This window comes from Canis lupus, chromosome X (assembly GCF_048164855.1).
Source record: "Canis lupus baileyi chromosome X, mCanLup2.hap1, whole genome shotgun sequence".
In the NCBI taxonomy this organism is placed as follows: domain Eukaryota; kingdom Metazoa; phylum Chordata; class Mammalia; order Carnivora; family Canidae; genus Canis; species Canis lupus.
In genome coordinates, this window is record NC_132876.1 from 102,373,587 (window position 1) to 102,396,127 (window position 22,541).

The 22,541-nt window shown below is 39.6% G+C and overlaps 1 long non-coding RNA gene across 1 annotated transcript; it reads right to left on the minus strand.

Moving 5' to 3' along the window:
- Positions 1–5,044: 5,044 nt before the first annotated feature.
- On the minus strand, positions 5,045–22,518 carry LOC140628717 (uncharacterized). Its single transcript, XR_012026723.1, has 3 exons — positions 22,356–22,518; positions 7,244–7,388; positions 5,045–5,121 (listed from the first exon to the last, which is right to left on the minus strand). It is a non-coding gene; the product is annotated as an uncharacterized lncRNA (long non-coding RNA).
- Between the last annotated feature and the right edge of the window lie 23 nt (positions 22,519–22,541).

The following is a 22,541-nucleotide window of genomic DNA, read 5'->3' on the forward strand; positions in this document are numbered from 1 at the left end:
GAAGAGACTGTCTTTCTTCCAATGGATAGTCTTTCCTCCTTTATCGAATATTAGTTGCCCATAAAGTTCAGGGTCCACTTCTGGATTCTCTATTCTGTTCCACTGATCTATGTGTCTGTTTTTGTGCCAGTACCACACTGTCTTGATGACCACAGCTTTGTAGTACAACCTGAAATCTGGCATTGTGATGCCCCCAGATATGGTTTTCTTTTTTAAAATTCCCCTGGCTATTCGGGGTCTTTTCTGATTCCACACAAATCTTAAAATAATTTGTTCTAACTCTCTGAAGAAAGTCCATGGTATTTTGATAGGGATTGCATTAAACGTGTATATTGCCCTGGGTAACATTGACATTTTCACAATATTAATTCTGCCAATCCATGAGCATGGAATATTTTTCCATCTCTTTGTGTCTTCCTCAATTTCTTTCAGAAGTGTTCTATAGTTTTGAGGGTATAGATCCTTTACATCTTTGGTGAGGTTTATTCCTAGGTATCTTATGCTTTTGGGTGCAATTGTAAATGGGATTGACTCCTTAATTTCTCTTTCTTCAGTCTCATTGTTAGTGTATAGAAATGCCACTGACTTCTGGGCATTGATTTTGTATCCTGCCACGCTACCGAATTGCTGTATGAGTTCTAGCAATCTTGGGGTGGAGACTTTTGGGTTTTCTATGTAGAGTATCATGTCATCGGCGAAGAGGGAGAGTTTGACTTCTTCTTTGCCAATTTGAATGCCTTTAATGTCTTTTTGTTGTCTGATTGCTGAGGCTAGGACTTCCAGTACTATGTTGAATAGCAGTGGTGAGAGTGGACATCCCTGTCTTGTTCCTGATCTTAGGGGAAAGGCTCCCAGTGCTTCCCCATTGAGAATGATATTTGCTGTGGGCTTTTCATAGATGGCTTTTAAGATGTCGAGGAATGTTCCCTCTATCCCTACACTCTGAAGAGTTTTGATCAGGAATGGATGCTGTATTTTGTCAAATGCTTTCTCTGCATCCAATGAGAGGATCATATGGTTCTTGGTTTTTCTCTTGCTGATATGATGAATCACATTGATTGTTTTACGGGTGTTGAACCAGCCTTGTGTCCCAGGGATAAATCCTACTTGGTCATGGTGAATAATTTTCTTAATGTACTGTTGGATCCTATTGGCCAGTATCTTGTTGAGAATTTTTGCATCCATGTTCATCAGGGATATTGGTCTGTAATTCTCCTTTTTGGCGGGGTCTTTGTCTGGCTTTGGAATTAAGGTGATGCTGGCTTCATAGAACGAATTTGGAAGTACTCCATCTCTTTCTATCTTTCCAAACAGCTTTAGGAGAATAGGTATGATTTCTTCTTTAAACGTTTGATAAAATTCTCCTGGGAAGCCATCTGGCCCTGGACTCTTGTGTCTTGGGAGGTTTTTGATGACTGCTTCAATTTCCTCCCTGGTTATTGGCCTGTTCAGGTTTTCTATTTCTTCCTGTTCCAGTTTTGGTAGTTTGTGGCTTTCCAGGAATGCGTCCATTTCTTCTAGATTGCCTAATTTATTGGCGTATAGCTGTTCATAATAGGTTTTTAAAATCGTTTGTATTTCCTTGGTGTTGGTAGTGATCTCTCCTTTCTCATTCATGATTTTATTAATTTGAGTCTTCTCTCTCTTCTTTTTAATAAGGCTGGCTAATGGTTTATCTATCTTATTAATTCTTTCAAAGAACCAACTCCTGGTTCTGTTGATCTGTTCCACAGTTCTTCTGGTCTCGATTTCGTTGAGTTCTGCTCGAATCTTTATTAGCTCCCTTCTTCTCTTGGGTGTAGGATCTATTTGCTGTTTTTTCTCTAGCTCCTTTATGTGTAAGGTTAGCTTTTGTATTTGAGTTCTTTCCAGTTTTTGAATGGATGCTTGTATTGCGATGTATTTCCCCCTTAGGACTGCTTTTGCTGCATCCCAAAGATTTTGAACGGTTGTATCTTCATTCTCATTAGTTTCCATGAATCTTTTTAATTCTTCCTTAATTTCCTGGTTGACCCTTTCATCTTTTAGCAGGATGGTCCTTAACCTCCATGTGTTTGAGGTCCTTCCAAACTTCTTGTTGTGATTTAGTTCTAATTTCAAGGCATTATGGTCCGAGAATATGCAGGGGACAATCCCAATCTTTTGGTATCGGTTCAGACCCGATTTGTGACCCAATATGTGGTCTATTCTGGAGAAAGTTCCATGTGCGCTTGAGAAGAATGTGTATTCAGTTGAGTTTGGATGTAAAGTTCTGTAGATATCTGTGAAATCCATCTGGTCCAGTGTATCATTTAAAGCTCTCGTTTCTTTGGAGATGTTTTGCTTAGAAGACCTATCGAGTATAGAAAGAGCTAGGTTGAAGTCACCAAGTATAAGTGTATTATTATCTAAGTATTTCTTCACTTTGGTTAATAATTGATTTATATATTTGGCAGCTCCCACATTAGGAGCATATATATTGAGGATTGTTAAGTCCTCTTGTTGAATAGATCCTTTAAGTATGATATAGTGTCCCTCTTCATCTCTCACTACAGTCTTTGGGGTAAATTTTAGTTTATCTGATATAAGGATGGCTACCCCTGCTTTCTTTTGAGGACCATTCGAATGGTAAATGGTTCTCCAACCTTTTATTTTCAGGCTGTAGGTGTCCTTCTGTCTAAAATGAGTCTCTTGTAGACAGCAAATAGATGGGTCCTGCTTTTTTATCCAGTCTGAAACCCTGCGCCTTTTGATGGGGTCATTAAGCCCGTTCACATTCAGAGTTACTATTGAGAGATATGAGTTTAGTGTCATCATGATATCTATTCAGTCTTTGTTTTTGTGGACTGTTCCACTGAACTTCTTCTTAAAGGGGAATTTTAAGAGGCCCCCTTAAAATTTCTTGCAGAGCTGGTTTGGAGGTCACATATTCTTTTAGTTGCTGCCTGTCTTGGAAGCTCTTTATCTCTCCTTCCATTTTGAATGAGAGCCTTGCTGGATAAAGTATTCTTGGTTGCATGTTCTTTTCATTTAGGACCCTGAATATATCCTGCCAGCCCTTTCTGGCCTGCCAGGTCTCTGTGGAGAGGTCTGCTGTTACTCTAATACTCCTCCCCATAAAAGTCAGGGATTTCTTGTCTCTTGCTGCTTTAAGGATCTTCTCTTTATCTTTGGAATTTGCAAGCTTCACAATTAAATGTCGAGGTGTTGAACGGTTTTTATTGATTTTAGGGGGGGATCTCTCTATTTCCTGGATCTGAATGCCTGTTTCCCTTCCCAGATTAGGAAAGTTTTCAGCTAGAATTTGTTCAAATACATATTCTGGCCCTCTGTCCCTTTCGGCGCCCTCGGGAACCCCAATTAAACGTAGGTTTTTCTTCCTCAGGCTGTCGTTTATTTCCCTTAATCTATCTTCATGGTCTTTTAATTGTTTGTCTCTTTTTTCCTCAATTTCCCTCTTTGCTATCAACTTGTCTTCTAGGTCACTCACTCGTTCTTCCACCTCGTTAACCCTCGTCGTTAGGACTTCTAGTTTGGATTGCATCTCATTCAATTGGTTTTTAATTTCTGCCTGATTAGCTCTAAATTCTGCAGTCATGAAGTCTCTTGAGTCCTTTATACTTTTTTCTAGAGCCACCAGTAGGTGTATAATAGTGCTTCTGAATTGGCTTTCTGACATTGAATTGTAATCCAGATTTTGTAACTCTGTGGGAGAGAGGACTGTTTCTGGTTCTTTCTTTTGAGGTGAGGTTTTCCTTCTAGTCATTTTGCTCAGTGCAGAGTGGCCAAAAGCAAGTTGTATTGGGAAAAAGAGAAAAAGAGAGGAGAGAAAGAAGGAAAGAAAAGAGAGAGAGAAAAAAAAAGGGAAGAAAAAGAAAAAAAAACGAAAAAAAAAAAAAAGAAGAAAAAGAGAAAGAAAAAGAAAGGAGAAAAAAAGGGGGTGGGGGAAGGAAACAAATCAAAAAGCAAAACAAAACAAAAACAAAAACAAAAACAAAAACAAACAAACAAAAAAAGAACCACCGGGGAGTATCTTCTGATTCTGTGTTCTTTAAGTCCCTTGGCTTCTCCTGGAAGTTGTCCGTCTAGCTGGTGTTCTGGGGGAGGGGCCTGTTGTGCTGATTTTCAGGTGTTAGCACTTGGGGGAGCTGCTCTGCCCCTGCCTGGTGCAGGGCTCGGTGGGGGTTGTTTATCCCGTGAGGCCGCAGGAGGAACAGCCCCAGTGGCGGGGCAGCTCTGGAGCCCTGGATTCAGCTCCGGAGCTCTCCGTCTGCAGGGCCTGGAGGCTCCGGGCGGGGCCGCTGATCTGCTCAGCTGGGGCAGGAGCGACCTTGCTGTCCTGGGCCCTCCCGGCCTCTGCCTGTCCCGGGGGAGGCGGGATCCTGGGCTGTGTCCCGGCGCCCTGTGCTCCGGGGCCTGCGCTGTTGGATTCGCGCTCCCGGGCCGCGCAGCCCCCTCCGCGGAGCCGCCGCCCGAGCCCCTCCGAGCTGCTCCTGGAACCGCGCAGCCCCCTCTGCACGGAGCCTCTTCCTCTGCCCGAGCCCGGCCGAGCTGCTCCCGGGGCCGCGCAGCCCCCTCCGCGGAGCCGCCCCCGAGCCCCTTCAGCTGCTCCGGGTCCCGCCGGGTCCCGCCGTGCGCGCTGCAGCCCTTAGGGAGCTCGGCGCACTCTCCTGGGCGCGCAGTTGCTGTTACTGTCCCCGGGAGCCCGAGGGCATCCCCGCCCTCCTGGGTCCTGCTCCACTTCCCCGCGAGCCCCTTTCCCCCGGGAAGGTCGGTGCAGCTCCTCCGTCTCCGGGACGGGGCTCTCCTGTCCTGGGGACACTCGCCCCGGCCTCAGCCCGGCTCCTCGCGGGGCCCCTCCCCCTTGGAGGCCTTTGTTTCTTTATTTCTTTTTCCCCGTCTTCCTACCTTGATAGAAGCGCGAACTCTTCTCACTGTAGCATTCCAGCTGGTCTCTCTTTAAATCTCAGGCCGAATTCATAGATTTTCAGGATAATTTGAAGGTTTTCTAGGTAGTTTGGTGGAGACAGGTGATTTGGAGACCCTACTCTTCCGCCATCTTGCCAGGGCTTCAGTTTCTTATCGGCTGCTGGTCACAGGCCACCCTTAGTTCTTTGCCACATAGGCCTCTCCACGTGGCATCTTGTTTCATCAGAGCAAGCAAGAGAGAAAAGCCAGAGGGAGTGCCAGAATGAGAACGAGAGAGTAAGCAAAACAGAGGTCACAGTCTTTTATAGCTTCATCTTGGAAGTAATGTCACTCAGTTTTGCCATATTCCATTTGTTGGAAGCTAGTCACTAGGTTGAGCCCATACACCTATATGTATGGCGGTTACACAAAGTCATAAATACCATAAGGCAAGATCAATGAGAGTCATTATAGAAGACTCTGTACCACAAGGATGAATCCATAAAGAAAAAAGAAATAAGATTCCTGAAAAAATTTAAGTTATCTAATGGTATCTGCATTTTAGCTGCTAAACAGTCAATGCTTTTATTACCAATTTTTTAACAATTAACTTTCTTCTCCATCAAAAGATAAATATGTATGGGGCACCTGGGTGGCTCTGTTGGCTAAGCATTTGACTCTTGGTTTATGCTCAGGTAATGATTTCAGGGTCCTGGGATTGAGCCCCACATCGGGCTCTGCACTTAGCACAGAGTCTGCTAAAGATCCTCTCTCTCACCCTCTCCCTCTGCTACTCCCTTTACTTGTATACTATCTCTCTCTTTCTAAAGTAAACAAGATATTACAAAAAAGATAAACATATGAATATTATCTAATATTTCTCTCTGTTTTCACTCTAGTAACTCCCATCTCTGTATCTGGGCATTCTTCTAACGGCAAAATTAAAAAGAAAGGGTTATGTTTTAAAAGTTAAGAGAAAATAAATTTGAATGAGTTATTACAGAATAGTTCAACTATCTTACTCCTGGGAGTGATAATATAATTTTACTGGTGAGAAGACCTTTACAACCCATTAGCTTATGAATTATGTATCTTTCACACAAAGAAAGCAAATGCAATCCTAACTATTTATGGGTGAGGCACCCTATATTTATTTCTCTTAAAACTAAGTAGAGATGCCTTCAGATATTTCATTACTCAAAGAATTAAAAGACTCTAGCAAAAGTCAACTTTGCCTTCTCAGCAGGCAAATAAAAAAGCACTTATTAATGCATGAATCTACTCTTCAGCTTGTATATAATAACAAGAAGAGAAAATTTACATTTTCAAAATGATCTTTAATTTTATACCTCCTCCGTAATTACAACTGCAACAGTTCAAAAAAGGGGTGGGTGCTAATACTTTCTTTTAGTTCAGAATTTCTGGCTTGCTTGGAGTTATAGGGTTAATAATATAGAAAGATCTGTATATAACGGAGGAAAAAACTGGCTTTCTGGATATCAAGTCTAAAAATATCTATCCCCAAAATAAGAGAATGGCAAAGCAGAATTGGACACATGAGACTAAAGATTCGTCAAAAATCATAGTTGGGAATGAACCCAAATCAATGGGGTCATTGCAACCAGGCCACACATTCCTAGTTGGTGAGCTAACAATTCACATTCTAGGCATTTTCATTCTAAAAATAACTGAAAGAAAAAAAAAATAAAATAAAAATAACTGAAAGATTTATTGTAGAAGACTTACTTGAAGTTTAAAATGTGGAGCACTTTTTAGGCTAGTCATCTTTGAATGACTGTACATAGGGTCATTTGACATTGCTCATTACTAAAAGCCCACTGACACCCCGCGCAATGCTTCCCATACACTGCATACTGAAAATGTAGTGTCTTTAGGTTTTAATGGCAAAATGGGTTTGGGGGAATTCTAGGAAAAGGGTTGAAAGAAGAGCACTGGGTTGGCAGTAAAGTACTGGGCAAACACCTGCACAGAAAGAGGTCAAAACAAAGTCCAAGTGAGGCAGCTAAACACACACAAACACACACGCACACACACAGAGAAACACTGAAAAAATGTTTATTGTTTTCCCATTTTTGCCTGGAATCACTTGTCTCCTCCTTCTCAGAACAAGAAAGCCAACATTCCAAATCTCTGCAAGCCAATTACCATGTTACTCTAAATCCACTCAGAAAAAGCAGGCGGTTATGTTCCACATGCCACTCTTGCAACTTTTCAGGAAAGGAAATGTAGAAGAGTTGGGAAAACAATTCCAGCCCTTGCTCACCATTACTTTAGGGAATTTAAGGGTGAGGAAGAAACACAGAATGTATCACCCTTCCTTCAATGAGTTACCTACTTTCAACTTATCCTGGCAAGTAAATGCTGATAGCAGAAGAAACTGGAGAGCAGCAATTCTCACTTCTGCCATTTGCAGCTTAGGAAGCATGGTTCTCTCTATTTAGGTATTGGTAGAGCTTGGCCACAATTAAACAGAGGCAAACCTAGAAAAGAAAGTAAAGCAATGCTGCAAGAAGAAAAGAGATGCATTGACACCTCTCTCTTTAGCCTTGACAGCTACCTTAAGCTTTTCTGATGGAACAGCTAGCTCTATGGCGTGAAAATATTCGGTTCATTCTTTCTGAAGTCCCTCCAAACACTCTGCAGAACATCACAGTGTCACATCCAGATAAATAGAATACATAGGTTAAATAACCATCGTATCACTCCGCAGCCCTATTATTGTAGTATTCTGTCTTATAAGTATGCCACACTCAATTCATCCAAGCTAAACTAATCTTTCACCCTAAACCCACCCTTCTTTTTAATTGAAAGACACCGCCATTTACCAAGTTGGTAATTATTTTTTATTGTGTCTCCCTTGCCCTGATCACCCTCATTCCAATCAATCCAGAAGTTCTGTTAATTAAAACCTTTAAATGCCTCTTGAATTTATCAACTTCTCCTTATCCTCACCGCTAAAATTGCAGTCCAGATCACAACAGTCTCTCACTAAGATGTCTGCAACATTCTTTATTAGGATCCCTGATTTGCTTTCCTTCTCCACACAATACAAATAGGATACTGCCATGCTCATCTTTTCAAATTTACCTACTATTCTGATTTTCAGGAACTAGGATCAGCTTTTCTTCCTAGCTGTGGTACCTTCTCTTGCCTCCTTGCCTCTTCTCCCCCCTCCACCCCCCCGCCCCCCCGCCACACACACACACACACACACTCACACAAACACACCTGTAACCCTAACTGTACTTCAAGGTACAACTTAATCATTTTCTCTGGAAAGACTCCCTGATATGTCTAGGTGATCTTGTGTGCCCCTGTGATATGCTTACATGACAGGTGTTTAAGTGTCTCCCTTCTAAGCTGAAGATTCAAGAGGGCATAAAGGTGAACATCCATCTTAGCATTTGCCATTAAGTCCTCAGGAAATTTCCTAGCTCATAGGAGGCATTCAATAAATACTCACTGGATACTTGAAATAACTTCATTTAACTTTCATAAATAGTGGTTCCAGTTTTAAATGTCTAGTCTTTGACAGTGTGTTGGTTTGCATTTAAACATTTATTCAATTAATTTTGTTAGTTGAGCATGAAATTCGCTGATATTTTCAGCATTATATGGTAAAGCTTAGGTGAAAATATATTTTAAATTTCATTTCCCAGGTCCAGTCTCAAAAGAGAAGTCTTAATATCATTCCAATCCCATCACAAAAGAAACTGAGGCAAAAAGAAGTTAGGTCACTTACCCAAATGACACACTGACAATCCAAAATAAATCCAGAATTAATCCTCTGAATATTTTCAGTCCAATATGACTGCTTAGCTTCTGAGCTGTGCTCTTTAACATTCATAGAGGAAAATGTATTTTGCAAAACTGTTAGACCCTTGAAGATGAATGTTATTTTTGTTTGTAGGAAATGTGTAAATATCTTTAAATATAAATTGTCTTTAGGCTAGAAAAATTTAGCGAAGTTTTGAAAAGTGAACTGGTAACTAGAGAAACTATACATGATTTGGGAAATTTGAATTTGGTGATCAAAATGTCATTGTAGAAAATTGCTCAACTCCGAGTAGAGTACTTACCTCTAAGGGAAGTGGGTGTCATGATATTGGTGTGCTCAGCAATTTAAAGCTCTTTTAAGTAGTAGACCATGGAAAGGTGAGACTGCACAGAATGACTCTGCCCTGGTCTCAAGCTGTAAATGAAACTGAGCAACTTGACCTATTTTCAGAAGAAAACCAATTACTACCGAGGGTATTGAGAAAGAGCAAGGTTACCCAGAGGCTGGGGTGGTGGGCGGCTGGTGGGGAGGATTCCTATTACACAGCACTCACCATCTCACTCCAAAATGCACCTTAGACTAGCCCCTCCTCCAAAGCCTCTCAGGGAGCCGATCGTGCCCTTTTCCCTTTCTTTGAGGTTCTCCTTTGCTGTCTTCACCTCAGACAGTGCTGAGGCCAGGAAGGTAGAGAGAGGGACTTCTTGTCTCTTATGGAGCTCCCTTAGGGCTCGAAACAGCTGTTGTGATAAATTTGCACTTACCACCTAACCCCTTGGCCAACAACAAAAGCTCTCGGTTTCTCGGACCCATCTCCCTTAAAAGAAAGTGAAGTGTGTTCAAGAACACTTTTTTGTTCTTGTTCAGGTACGAGATTTTTAAATGAACCACCATGTTCAAATAATAACTTCACTGGGCCCCATCTATGTGTCTTATGCCTGTTACCACTTCTATTCCCACAACAGCCAAAGGAGGTAGGTAATGGCTGCACTTACATACATTGAGATGCATACATTGAAGCCTACACGTAATAGGTATCCTGTCCATGTCACCTGGATAGCGCCTGGCAGAGCCTCGGTTTCAAGTTGAGGTATTTAATTTTGTGTTTGAGCTCTAAACCACCAGGTCTGCTTCCTCTTGGTTACAGACTGGATATGTGTGCACACGTAGGAGAGATATAAATATGGATGCAAATGTAGATATAGGTGAATATAGTTATATGCCACTATATCTATATTTATCTGGTGACTATAAGATAAACAGTAAATATATATCATTGCACTTTTTTCAATGTGCTCTTTTATTTTCTTTGTAAATTTTCTTCTCTTGGTACCTTATTTCACTAACTAGGTTTCTTCCTTTCTTTCCTTGAACTATTTTCTGTGTGGGGATAATCGCTTCTTGTACCGTGAGCAACTGACACTTCCCTGAAATAACTGAAAAGACCTGAGGGACAGATTTATAGTCAGAGGCCTTAGGTGTTAAAATACCCTCGAGACTCCAATTGAGCCTGAACATTAGAGCCCTAGGGAATGGATATGCCTTATCATTTTTCTTTGCTTTTCTTTGCTGATTATCCTTAATAAATGGCAAAGGCTCCTGTAAGTATGTGCCCAAAGCAACCTCAAGAATATTGCAAAAAAAGCACATCCTTCCTCTCGTTTTCCCATTGTTGAATTAAAGTGAAACACAGGCTTATATTGCTGAAGGCAACATAAGTACACATGACATGCAGACTGGATAATTAGATAGGTATAATTTTAGAATAATGGAGGATTTTTTTAAAAGATATTTAGAATTGTCCTAAATTGGAATGATATTTCTCTTTGAGATGTGCAACTGCAATTAGGTGCTATGAAGAGAGAAAATGCAACAAAAACAGCCAGATTAGCAACTGGTTATGAAAGGGATCATAAATGCAATGGTAAGGTCAGGTAGGTTTGGCCTGAAGAAGATTGGCCCTAACCTTCAGATGAAAGAACACAATTCAACATATGTGAACCTCCAAGCCCTGCTTCTGTCAGTGAACAGAGAATAGGAAGAAATTGAAGCAGGAAGGTTTATTTGAGAGAAAAGGACAAAAAAAGTGTCCCATTGGTGCAAGTTGAATAATACTGGAGAATATTACTTATGAAAGTTATCTTCTTACCTGGAGATCTTTAAAATTAAAGCAAAACAAATAGCTGCTCAGCATAAAAAAAGCCAGTTTAAGTAGTGCAGTTCTAGCTGTGGGTGGCACGTACTTGTGTGTGTAGGAGAAGGAGACAGGTATGAATTAAATAATCTCAAATGGAAAATGTTACAAGGGCTTCTCGTCATACAGCTGCAATAAACTAGATATAAATTGGGAAATTAATGGCAGGCTCCATAATGTAATTATTCCAAGGAATGATCCTATTCAATAACAGAAGAGATGAATGGTTATAAAACCTATCTTTACAAAGATCTTTTAAGAGTCTAGAGTGGAAAGAAATACAGAAAGATAAGAAAAAGAAATTTGGAAAGGGGGGGGAAGGTGTAAAAGGTGAAAGGGGTAAGATATTGCTGAAAGCAAGTTCAAGTAACATATCACAGGCATGAGGAAACAGAAGTATTATTCAAGATTAATTTTTCTATATTTAGAGCAAAAAATCATAAATAGGATAGGAATGTTTCTATATGAGGGGCAAATACTTTAAGGGAGGGAGATAATCAAGTAGCACATGATATCTAATTGTTCTCTATGCCTTCCATTAAGGAGCAAAAGGGGGGGGCTGAGGAATACAAACGGAGAAATAGAAACATATATTTGCATTTATGCCCCAAATGCAGGAGCTGCCAATTATATCAATCAATTAATAACCAAGGTTAAGACATACTTAGATAATACACTTATACTGGGAGACTTGAACACGGCGCTTGCTGCAATTGATAGATCTTCTATGCACAACATCTCCAAAGAAACAAGAGCTTTAAATAATAAACTGGACCAGATGGATTTCACAGATATTACAGAACTTTACATCCAAATGCAACGGAATATACATTCTTCTCAAGTGCACATAGAACTTTCTCCAGAATAGACCACATATGGGGTCACAAATCAGGTCTTAACTGATACCAAAAGATTGAGATTGTCCCCTGCATATTTTCAGGCCAAATGCTTTGAAACTAGAACTAAACCACAAGAAGAAGTTTGGAAGGATTTCAAACACATGGAGGTTAAAGACCATTCTGCTAAAAGATGAAAGGGTCAAAAAAAAATTAAAAAAAAAAAATAAATAAAAGATGAAAGGGTCAACCAGGAAATTAGGGAAGAATTAAAAAGATTCATGGAAACTAATGAGAATGAAAATACAACCATGCAAAATCTTTGGGATACAGCAAAAGCAGTCCCGAGGGGGAAATACATCACAATACAAGCATCCATCCAAAAACTGGAAAAAACTCAAATACAAAAGCTAACCTTGCACCTAAAGGTGGTGGAGAAAAAACAGCAAATAGATCCTACACCCAGCAGAAGAAGAGAGTTAACAAAGATTCGAGCAGAACTCAATGAAATAGAGACCAAAAGAACTTTGGAAGAGGTCAACAAAACCAGGGGTTGGTTCTTTGAAAGAATGAATAAGGTAGAAAAACCATTATCCAGACTTATTTAAAAAAAGAGAGAGAAAAGACAAATTAATAAAATCACGAATGAGACAGGAGAGATCACCACCAATACCAAGGAAATACAAACGATTTTTAAAACTTATTATGAGCAGCTATATGCCAATAAATTAAGCAACCTAGAAGAAATGGACGCATTTCTGGAAAACCACAAACTACCAAAACTGGAACAGGAAGAAATAGAAAACTTGAACAGGCCAATAACTAGGGAGGAAATTGAAGCAGTTATCAAATACCTCCTCAGACACAAAAGGCAGGGCCAGGTGGCTTCCCAGGGGAATTCTATCAAACGCTTAAAGAAGAAACCATACCTATTCTACTAAAGCTGTTCGGCAAGATAGAAAGAGATAGAATACTTCCAAACTCGTTCTAGGAGGCCAGCATCACCTTAATTCCAAAACCAGACAAAGACCCAACCAAAAAGGAGAATTATAGACCAATATCCCAGATGAACATGGATGCAAAAATTCTCAACAAAATACTAGCCAATAGGATCCAACAATACATTACGAAGATTATTCACCATGACCAAGTGGGATTTATCCCCGGGATGCAAGGCTGGTTCAACACTCATAAAGCAATCAATGTGATTGGTCATATCAACAAGAGAAAAAACAAGAACCATATGATCCTCTCAATAGATGCAGAGAAAGCATTTGGCAAGATACAGCATCCATTCCTGATCAAAACTCTTCAGAGTGTAGGGATAGAGGGAACAGTCCTCAGCATCTTAAAAGCCATCTACAAAAAGCCCACAGCAAATATCATTCTCCATGGGGAAACCCTGGGACCCTTTCCCCTAAGATCAGGAACAAGACAGGGATGTCCACTCTCACCACTGCTATTCAACATAGTATTAGAAGTCCTAGCCTCAGCAATCAGGCAACAAAAAGAAACGAAAGGCATTCAAATTGGCAAAGAAGTCAAACTCTCCCTCTTCGCAGATGACATGATACTGTACGTAGAAAACCCAAAAGATTCTACCCCAAGATTGCTAGAACTCATACAGCAATTTGGCAGTGTGGCAGAATACAAAATCAATGCCCAGAAGTCAGTGGCATTTCTATACACTAACAATGAGACTGAAGAAAAAGAAATTAAGGAGTCAATCCCACTTACAATTGCACCCAAAAGCATAAGATACCTAGGAATAAACCTAACCGAAGAGGTAAAGGATCTATATCCTAAAAACTACAGAACACTTCTGAAAGAAATTGAGGAAGACACAAAGAGATGGAAAAATATTCCATGCTCATGGATTGGTAGAATTAATATTGTGAAAATATCAATGTTACCCAGGGCAATTTACACATTTAATGCAATCCCTATCAAAATACCATGGACTTTCTTCAGAGAGTTGGAAGAAATTATTTTAAGATTTGTGTGGAATCAGAAAAGACCCTGAATAGCCAGGGGAATATTAAAAAGGAAAACCATAGCTGGGGGCATCACAATGCCAGATTTCAGGTTGTACTATAAAGCTGTGGTCATCAAGACAGTGTGGTACTGGCACAAAAACAGACACATAGATCAATGGAACAGAATAGAGAATCCAGTAGTGGACCCTCAACTTTATGGTCAACTAATATTCAACAAAGCAGGAAAGACTATCCACTGGAAAAAAGACAGTCTCTCCAATAAATGGTGCTGGGAAAATTGGACATCCACATGCAGAAGAATGAAATTTTTTTTTAGAAAAGAAACATATATTTGCTTGTCCCCAAAACTTAAGATACTAACCCTGTGATTTTATAATGTAGGTATATACTGTAACTTCCGTATCTATTTAAAGAGAAGGAAATGATAATGGTCACCTACTGTGTAGCAAAATAACTTAGCACACAGATTCTTAAAAAAAAAAAGATTTTATTTATTTATTAATGAGACACAGGCAAAAGGAGAAGCAAGCTCCATGCAGGGAGCCTGACGTGGGACTGGATCCCGGGTCTCCAGGATCACGACGCTCTGAGCTGAAGACGGCTCTAAATCGCTGAGCCACCCGGGCTGCCCGAGCACACAGATTCTTGAATCTGACTACCAGGGTGCAAAACTAAACTCTGAATGTTTGCTTTATGTTGAAACTCAGGAAAGTTTGTTAACCTTATTATCTTCATGCATAAAGTAGTGTAAGAAAAAACTAAAAAAAAAATTGGTTAGTGAAACCACATACTAAAGTAACAGATTTTAATAAAACGACAAGGGACTTAATTCTTTTTATATAATACAGTATTTGCACTCTAAAGTTGAACATCATTCAATAGAGATAGAGAGACAGATACATAACTCACACAGGCTGATATAGATGGAGACATATGTACATACACACACATTTCTATAGAGATGAAAATACACACACATATAAATTTCTATCTATCCATCCATCCATCTCTTGCTAAAGGTACAACTATCTATTTATAATTAAGAGCATGTCTAGAGATTAAGAGCAAGGCCTCCATGACCTTCAATGAGTTACTTATTTTTGCTCTCCCCCAGTTTCTGCATCAATAAAGTGAAACTAATAACGATAAGGGTTTTATGAGGATTAAGAGAGAGCACCTTCCAAGTACTTGGAATGGTGTCTGCCACACAGAGCAAACACTGGCAATTGTTAAAACCTGGTTAATGAACGAATCTTCGGATTACATGCCTGCTGTGCACCAGGCTTTTCTCTAGATCCTGGGAATACAGCAGTGAACATAAACATTTTTACTCTCATTTTAGGGTACTACCAGTGTTATTGTTCAAGTTATGAATGTGATTCTTGTTTTGAGCATCTGTTTGACTATTTTAAGATAGAAGAACCTGGGGCACATTTAATTGAAGGGGGAAAAGAAATGTTTCCCAGGCAGATTAAAGTCACAGAAAGAATAATTTGTGGAACAAGAGGTATCAGGAGGCCAGAAGGGCACAATATGCAGAGTGCAGAATACGAGGTGATTCTTGAAGAGGAGAAGGCTAGGTCCTTTTCTCTGAGATGGAAGAAGGAGAGGTAGAAATTGCTAAACATATGAATAAGGTTGCTTGAAAATGGAAGGCAAGCCTTGAGTTGGTATCTACTCTCTTGATGAAGTATTAGATAAGAGGTTTTGCTGAAAGATAATTGGGGTGGAATGTTAATGTTGAGGAGAAAATATTGATAGTCAAACTATCAAAGGTAGACGAAAGGGAAAGTTGACTATAAACTTCAAACAGCGGGATCCCTGGGTGGCGCAGCGGTTTGGCGCCTGCCTTTGGCTCAGGGCGTGATCCTGGAGACCGGGATCGAATCCCACATCGGGCTCCTGGTGCATGGAGCCTGCTTCTCCCTCTGCCTGTGTCTCTGCCTCTCTCTCTCTCTGTGACTATCATAAATAAATAAAAATTAAAAAAAAAAAACTTCAAACAGCGCTAAAAGAGCTAGTGACAAGTGATGACATCTCAATGAAGGCCTATTTAAGGAGACAATTTCTTAGAAATGTTATCCATGTCTCTGCAGCATGTAGAAACAATGATCTTTCAAATTCTTTCAAGCACTCATTCATCAAATATTTACAGAATGCCTATTGTCTCCAAGGGGAGAATAAGACTGGCCTGGACTCGCCTTTACATTTGGTGGGGTGGGAGTGACTAAGACAGTTAAAGTAAATAAATGATGTGGCAATTCTATACTGGGAGAGTTCTATTGAGAAGCTAAAATAGAGTGATGTTAGAGAGCATAAGTGGAGAAGGGGGTGCTGCCTTAGATTGTGCGGAGAGAAGACTTTTTAGAGGGAACCTTTTTCATGGGAAATACAAGCCCTAAAAGCCATTGGAGACACAGGGAAACGATACAGTCATTGTACTTAAGAAGTTAGGTAATACATGTTGAGTACAACAACCTTTTATGTTTGTTTTATGTGATGCTATATATATCGTTTATATATCTGATAAAGAAATTTGCTAAGTTAAGAGGTTTTAAAAATTACTCTTTTTAGTAACTGTAAACAAAAGTCTTATATTTTTCTAAATGATGTCAGCATGTGATTCGGAAATACATTCCTACACAGCCATGGCAGCTCTCCCACCTAAGAAAGTGGTAGCAGATTGCCTAGTGGTAGCAAAACATAAAAGGTTATTTTTCAGGAGGAATGAACCATATCTTCACACTTCAAGTAGTAATATATCCAAAACCAATACTAGCCAAGGTGTTTGAGATTTTCCCTTATCATGAAAACACTTTTTTTCTGTTTCTAACTCAATCCAATTATCTCAACAAAAAAATCAAATATATCCAAGGCACTCCTTTAAATGTTAATGGAATTAAAGCAAAAATGTTAAATTGAAATCAACTACTGCCTTAAAAAATGGAAATTTATGTTTTACAATATAAATGTATCTAGTGCTATACTGGAGAAATGAAGACGATTACTGCCTCTAAACAAACACTGAGCAGTTTTTAACTCCAAACGATGCTCATTGCTGTTACTTATATAACGTGGTTGTAGGGTAATTAGTAAGTAGTCAGCTAGTGTTATTTGTGGAGATCTGGGTACGAACAGGAAATAATATGGTCTATCAGGATAAAGAAGAGGAGATCTATGAATTGTACATTTTTTTTAAAAAGTCAAAGAGTCAAGAAGTAAACTCTTGGAACAGAAGAAAAAGAGGAGAGCATGGCACTGAAAGTCAAAGTCTTAAATGTACCTGTGGTCAAGAGAACAATATTACCTTCACCCCTCTCTTTTCTTCCTCCTTTAATTCCATGTGATGTAAGCAAAAGATTTGGAGTTTCCAAGGAAGCCAAGCACTCAGTGGAAAATGTGCTAGTACTAATAGAAACTGCTCATGGATCCAAAAAATACTTAAAGTGGTTCTTACCTCTGAGCACTGGGAAGATAATAGCTGGTACTTTGCAATGCACACATAACAAGATAATGTTTTCAGCTGAGAATAAAAGGCTTTAAAGATTTATTTATTTGAGAAACAAAAACACCATTAGTCAGGGGAGGGCCAGAGGGAGACAGAGAGAAGCAGACTCCCTACTGAGCATGGAGCTCGACAGGGGCCTGATCTCATGACCCTGAAATCATGATGTGAGCTGAAACCAAGGGTCAGACACTTAAGCGACTGAGCCACGCAGGCACCCCTAAAAGGTTTTAAATATCCACACATCCTAACATTCTTTATACACCCCTAAAAGGTTTTAAATATCCACACATCCTAACATTCTTTATACCATATATCCCTCTTCACCCATTAAAGTTCTAAGTTATAGCTGTTTTATTCAAGCTGTGGAAGACTGCATTAATGTCCCCAAGTCCTCCTTCCCTCCACTCACACCCTTTGCTATGTAATTTTCTATAATTCTCCCATCTTAGGTGGGGCATACTTCCCCATCTTTTGACTCTAAACTTGGTGACAGACTTGTTTTGGACAAGACATGACTGAAACAGAAGATTGAAATGGACTGGAAATTTTAATATGAGAAAATTAGGGTTCTTTCAATGCCTGAGAGTTGATGAAAACACTGTGATTTAGTCCAAGGTTGGGGAAGAAGAGTTTGACAGAAGACAGAGGAAAATATCCAGCTTACTCATGCAATTAAAAGCCTAAAACAGGAGAATATTACTTCTCTGGTCACCATCAATAAGAAGAAAACAATCCAAAAGAGAGAAATTGGGGGGGGGGGGGCACCTGGGTGGCTCAGTCTGTTAAGCATCTGACTCTTGATTTTGGTTCAGGTCATGATGTCAGGGTCGTGAGATTGAGCCCTGCATTGGGCTCCCTACTCAGCAGAGAGACTGCTTGACATTCTCTTTTTCTCCTGCTGCCCCAACCCCCCCTGCCACATGCACACAGGCATGTACTCTCTCTCTCTCTCTCTCAGAAATAAGTAAATAAATCTAAAATAAAAGAAGAAGAAGAGTGGGAGTGGAGCAGCAGAAGAAATGCCAGATGTATCGTGAAAATTAGAAATACCACCTGTTAATACTATTTATTTATTTCATAAGATAACCAGAAATAAATTTCAAATTCACTGTTTTCTTCCCAGTGCTTGGTATAGGACCTATACATAGGGGTTGCTCATAGCTTTGTAAAGAATAAATAAATAGATTATTGGAAATCATCCTAGAAAGAATATGCATTCATTTATGTATTTATTGAGTGTGAGGCTCACAGCAACAAGAAAAATGAACAGATATATCATAGCCCTCAAACAACTGATACTTTGGTTGTGGAAAACAGAATAAATGTACAAAATATTCAGATGATGCTAAGTTATATGGAGAAAAAAATACATCAAAGAAAATAAATGGATGGGTTGGGGTGGAAGGTCTCTGCAGTTTTAAAAAGGTGCCTAGGGAAGGTCTCACTGGAAGTAAAGGGCATTTGAATAAATGGTTTAATGAAGTGAGGCTGTGAGCCATGTAGATATTGAGAACTAATGTTCCAGGTAGATAAAAGGACAGGTACAAAGGCCCTGAGGCAGGAGTGTGCCTGGTGTGCTTCTGACAGAGTAAGATGGCTAGTGTGGCTGGAGAAAGGAGACAGAGACTATTAAAGGAAGAGTTCAAATAGGTCAAGGAGGCCAGACCTCATAAACCATAGATAGAACTTTGGCTTTTATTTTAAATAAGGCAGAAACACATTGATTTTGAGCAGAGGAGTTCGAGAATAAAGTGTGTTTTAAATGAGTTCTCTCCAGCTATTGTGTTGAGAATATACTAGTGGGGGGAAAAGGCAGAAGCCAGGGCAGACTGTTATAGATTTCCAAATTAGAGATGATAGTAGCCAAAAAAAGGCCAACATTCCACCAAATGAGTTACCTGGAGAACTTGTAGAAAACATACATGAGTGTTTTTCACTAATGATTTTGAACTTGAAAATTTTAGAGCAGATACACTTGAATAATTCTATTTTAATGCTATTTCATAAAATTAAAAATCACTTTGCTCTTCCAACTGTGAAATGTTCTCTCCTCTTAGAAATAGAATAGTTAGATATCTAAATGGTCTACGTATATACATGTGGCTTGAGTTACCTATCCCTAAAATTCAGAAAGGTAGACTTGTTCCTTTATCATTTTCTAAAATAACTCTGAGAAATATAAAATTTAAGCTCTTAGTAGTTTAAAATGTGGATGAATTACAAGGTCCTTACCTAAAACAATTTTCAAGACAGAGTTATCAAGAGCTACTTCTTACTACCCTCAGGTCATGGGGAGTAAGCATGAGAGAGAAAGGCATCCAAAACAGAAGAGGGATCCAGAGTCTTAAAATCAAATCTACCTATTTTTTTTTTTTTTAATTTATGATAGTTACAGAGAGAGAGAGAGGGAGGGAGGCAGAGACACAGGCAGAGGGAGAAGCAGGCTCCATGCACCGGGAGCCCGATGTGGGATTCGATCCCGGGTCTCCGGGATCACGCCCTGGGCCAAAGGCAGGCGCCAAACCGCTGCGCCACCCAGGGATCCCCAAATCTACCTATTTTAATTCTGAACTGGCCTCAATGATTTTCCTTCACAAAATATAACAGAGAAACATCAAATAGCAGTGATAGGCAGGATTTTTTAAAAATCACAATTGTTATAAACATCTACTCTAACACTTTATGCATAGTTTAAGAGGAAAGCTTTACATATTAGGAGCAGCAAAGTGGAGAGTCGGAACAATAAAGGCCTACTTTCAAATCCTAGCAATATCACTTACTGCAGAGGTTTGAACCAAATGTATGATTCAATTTTGTTGGAGTTTCAAGTTTTTTCTCTCTAATATGGTAGTGATAATATCTTCCTCATACCATTATTGTATGAGGGTTAAATAAAAAATAAATAATATCTATAAAAGGGACTACACAGCTCCTAGAATATGGCATTTGTCATTCATATATATTCATATTCATATGCTCTCTGTAAAACAACAGAACAACAAAATAATAATCTTAGGGAGATAGAACTACTGAGACAAAAACGGGCATTGTTCTAGTTCCCAAACCAAATAAGACAGGAACTGAGAGAATCTACTGCAGAACAGCAACAAGAAATTTGGACTAGAGGCTCTTTTAGACTGGAAAGAGATTCTCGTTAACCTAATTAAGGTAAAGGGACCTTAATTGGCCTAAGGGAAACTCCCTGTGATAAAATTGTGAGAACACATAGGTTTGTGCTGAATGCCTCTCAGAGAATGAAACCTGAGGGCATATTCAGACAATTGACAGTATTATAATTGATTCTGATAGAAACTTTAATATAACCACAGCAGAGAAAAAATGGGACTATTAGCATGCATGTCATTATTATTATTACATATTTGCATATTCCTTCATTGAAATAAGACAGAAATTTTAAACTAGTAACTACATCTACCAGTGTTTGTATTAGTCATTTATTAATTCTTATGTTTAGTTATTATTAATGATTTATAAAGGTTTCTAAACCAGCAGTATCCTGGCATTGATTTGAATTTTCTTATGAAATGACTGTCGTTTCCATTCAGGTCTCCAAGTGCCCCAGCTGTACTGTCCCAGAGAATATCCCTGTACTATAATCTCCGGGAGGCAACACTGCAAAAGAGGTAGGTGAAAGAGTTTTTCTGTGCTCTACTTGAGAATTGTCACACATTTCCAATGCTATTAAAATGAGTTACAAACAGGACTCTTCAAGTCCAAATGTGCTTGATGTGGCCCAATTCTGTTTTTCCCTTGCAATAACAGGGTTAATGTTTTGGGGAAAAAAAATTGTTTTTTAAAGAAAACTGCAGAAGTTGCTGCTACATCAAAAATCAGCTTGGTTACTATTAAAATTATATTTAACAAAGTTGCCATATACAAGCTTCTATTTTTTGGCTGGCTATACACAGATGTGGATCTAAAGAAGGAAGTGCGTGACTTTCATCTTCTCGATAATTTTATGTTGATTACAAATTATATAGATGGAAGGAATGTGAAATAAAATGTAACGAAGGCCAAGAAAAGAAGGGGCTAGCATAGTTCAATGGCTGAGAAAACCAGTTTTGGAATGAGAAAGACACGTATTCAAATCAGAGTTCCTTAACTTATTAGGAGTGTGACCTTTGGCGATTTATTTAACCTCTCTGAGTTTGTTTCCTGATCTTAGAAGGAAGGACTGTTTGTACTCCTATATCTGTTCATATTTAATTATGAAAATTAAGTACAAAGAGATATGAAAGTTCTTGTCACGCTGTCTTGAACATAAAAAGTACTCAAGTATTAAATGTGATCAATTATTTTATTGCCTTTCTCTCTAATATTAATAAGCACTCAAGTATTACTTAGTTGTGGTTGTTATTATCGCTGTAATGATCAAGAAAAGAAATGAAGCAATTGATCTGTGATGTTCAATAGGCACTCTTAGCTAATTTCAACTCTGTCTCTCTGGTCCGACACTCCTCTAAGAATGAGGAGTGTGGTTACATTGGAAAAAATGGTTTTCCCATTGCAGTAAATGCAGCACTTTAAGCCCAGCCTCGGGCGGGGCACAAGATCCTCCCCCAAGGATAGGTAGGTGAGTGACAGACAATAGGCCAAGCTTTATGAAGAAGAACCAGGTACATATCTTTGATTATTGCTAATAGTCTACACTTCACTTGGCTCCTGTTTCTTTTTCTGGGTGGGTGTGTCGGGGGAGTGGGGTGTGGTGGCCGGGAGCCTCAACGTGAAATGTTAGGAGTTGAATTGGTCAGGACATAAGTGATTAAGCTTTCTTTTATTTAAAGTCCTAAGTATCCATCCCCACACACCTGATAAGCAAGAATATTTCTGGAGAACAAAAGTTTTTATGGAAAGAACAGTGCTTTGCCCTAACCACTTAGCCTCCCTGTAAGCTCGGTGGCAATTGCGTCAACACGTATAGACCATTCCTTTGCAGTAGAGTCCTGTAACAATCCTAAGAACCCTGCCGCCGTAATGGAGGCCTTCCTAGACAAACGTGAGCAGGCCAAAGGCTCACTCTGTAAACCCACATTGAGGAATATGCGAGGGCAAAATGGAGAGCGGGAAACATAAGATGGAAGCAAGAAGAGATGGGACTCCGGGGAGCACTACAGACCTCGGGAACCGCCAGGGACACCTGAGTGTTACTTCTCCGCCGTCTGCTACCATAACTTTCCCGACCTGTCATCTCGGCCACCGTCGCTGCCACAACAGCGACAACTACAGCTGATGACAGACACACGCAATCCAGCGGCGCTTCAAGCCACACGCGACCCAGAGGCACCTCACGCCACACGCAACT